The following is a 2,970-nucleotide window of genomic DNA, read 5'->3' as shown; positions in this document are numbered from 1 at the left end:
CAGCATCCTTCAGCTCACCCCCAGCATCCTCCAGCTCCTCCCTCAGCATCCTCCAGCTCCACTCCCCAGCATCCTGCAGTTCCACCCAGCATCCTACTCAGCATCCTGCAGCTCCCCCCAGCGTTCTTCCCATCATCCTCCTCAACATCCTCCCACCAGCTCCCCCCCCCCCCCCCCCAGCGACCTACAGCTTCCTTTGGCTCCATGCTCCATGCTCCAAGCTCCAAGCTCCATGCACCATGCACCATGCACCATGCACCATGCACCATGCACCCTCCTCCGGCTGTGTCAGTCCCCCGGCGCCCGCTGCATCTGAAGTTTTATAAGGTTGGGCCCCGTACGTTCTGACGTTACGCGCACGCACGGGGCGCAACCAATCAGGAGTCGGCGGGCCGGATTAAAAAGGTAAACGGGCCGGATGTGGCCCGCGGGCCGTAGTTTGCCCACCCCTGATTTATAATAAGGTTTTTGGTCAGTAGAATTCTCATTGGTGAATTTCCTTGCATCTATAAATACATGGGGGCGCAGTGGGACAGCGTTATGATTGGGTTTACACCCCATTTCATTCTTTTTGATACTTGCAGTTTTGTATTAATCATTATATTGTTACTAATGGGTATTTATTTAGTGATTTAGTAATGAGCAAATTTCCCCATTGACAAATTTTCTGCAAAAATTTGCCACGGAAAAATTCATCGAGTGTGGAAAAAAAAGTTACGGTCACATCGATTTGGGCATGGTCGTGTAAAAAACGGGCGACAAAAAAGTTGGGAATTTTATGGCGAAACGGGACAGATTCGCTCATCACTGGTATTATTCCCTAGATAATGATTATTACTTTCGTAAATACGTATACACTGAATCCACAATTCCACGGGCCAATAGTAGCTGCCGATATGGGTCCCTTAGACTGATTCGGCAGCTAATCGGCCTGTGTATGGGCACTTCTGATAGGCCTGCCCGACCGACATCTGGCCTGAAATCGGGCAGATCTCAACCAGGCAGGTTAGAAAATCTAGTCTGATCGGGGGCCACATCGGCTCATTGATGCGGTCCCAGGACCGACTTTCCTTATACCCTTCATTATAATTAGATCGTTTGGCCCTGGGGGGCCGACCCGCCATACTAAGCCCCGAGCGAATCCTATAGATTGTGCTGGTAATCCTAACCAATTCCTACCCCTACCATAAAGGCGCATTTGGTACGCCCCTAACAGACCCCCCCAAGGAAGGCGCAGTGCCCATGTAATATATGGAACAGTGACATATTTATCCACAGTACTAAAGCCCCCCCCAAAGCATGGCGCCCCTATCAAGTAAGGCCACAAAGGAAGGTTCCATACAACTGTCATTTCTAGCTACCCCCTCCCCAATAAAGAACCTTAGCACCCTCCCTAATAAACATTACATCTTGGGGGGTTAAATGAATGACTATCAGCATTAATGTAATGTATGAACCTGGGTAGGTGCGATGCACTGCTCATTTTAATGCAGAAATCCTAGTGGTAGCCTCCCACAGCTTCCTGTAAGTACTTACTTCTGTGCATCTGCAGCGCCCCCTGGTGCTTCTTCTCTGTATTGCGACATTTTCATTGCATATTAAAAGGGTGCATGTAATTACATTTTCTTTAATTCGTTTATTTGAGTGATGTTCCCCTTTAATATATCTGTATTATCCTAAAATACTTTTTTTTCCCCAAGCAAATGTACAAGCCCATATCCGGATATTTCTCTTTTATTTGATGTATTTACCCATACTTACTGATTGTTACCTGCACATTAGATCCAGGACTCAACAGTGACCCTGTGTGTGTCCAGCACTCTCCTAAAGGTACTGTTTTATTATTACAGAGAAAAGGGAATCATTTAACCATTAAATAAACCCAATAGGGCTGTTCTGCCCCCAATAAGGGGTAATTATATCTTAGTTGGGATCAAGTACAGGTACTGTTTTATTATTACAGAGAAAAGGGAATCATTTAACCATTAAATAAACCCAATAGGGCTGTTCTGCCCCCAATAAGGGGTAATTATATCTTAGTTGGGATCAAGTACAGGTACTGTTTTATTATTACAGAGAAAAGGGAATCATTTAACCATTAAATAAACCCAATAGGGCTGTTCTGCCCCCAATAAGGGGTAATTATATCTTAGTTGGGATCAAGTACAGGTACTGTTTTATTATTACAGAGAAAAGGGAATCATTTAACCATGAAATAAACCCAATAGGATTGTTCTGCCCCAATAAGGGGTAATTATATCTTAGTTGGGATCAAGTACAGGTACTGTTTTATTATTACAGAGAAAAGGGAATCATTTAACCATTAAATAAACCCAATAGGGCTGTTCTGCCCCAATAAGGGGTAATTATATCTTAGTTGGGATCAAGTACAGGTACTGTTTTATTATTACAGAGAAAAGGGAATCATTTAACCATTAAATAAACCCAATAGGGCTGTTCTGCCCCCAATAAGGGGTAATTATATCTTAGTTGGGGTCAAGTACAGGTACTGTTTTATTATTACTGTTTTAAAATTCTGAATTATTTGATTAAAATGGGGACTATGGGAGACGGGCTTTCCGTAGTACGGAGCTTTCTGGATAATGGGTTTCTGGATAAGAGATCCCATACCTGTATATTTATATAATTCAGTTCGGGATTCGGGCAAGATTCGGTCTCAAAATCCTTATCACCTCCCACTGGATTTATAATCACATTTCAAGAAGGTAAAAGAAGGCGTGGCCTGATAATCGAGGGAAGCAACATATGATGTCATTGGGGGTGTGGTCGGTTGAACAGTGCTACAAAATGGCAACCTTCATAACTGGGTCAATCCCCTATAGCCTGGACTAAGAGACAGGTATTATGCAAAGAGCCCCCTTTATAGGATGTTTCCTTAATCATAGAGGTGCCATATTGCATGTTGGGTTTGTGTTTTTAATTTTCACTAAAACACCAAAAAAACCCATG

This window comes from Xenopus tropicalis, chromosome 2 (genome assembly GCF_000004195.4).
Source record: "Xenopus tropicalis strain Nigerian chromosome 2, UCB_Xtro_10.0, whole genome shotgun sequence".
NCBI classification, from domain to species: Eukaryota; Metazoa; Chordata; class Amphibia; order Anura; family Pipidae; genus Xenopus; species Xenopus tropicalis.
The sequence above is the reverse complement of the archived record's forward strand: the minus strand, read 5'-3'. Positions refer to the sequence as shown.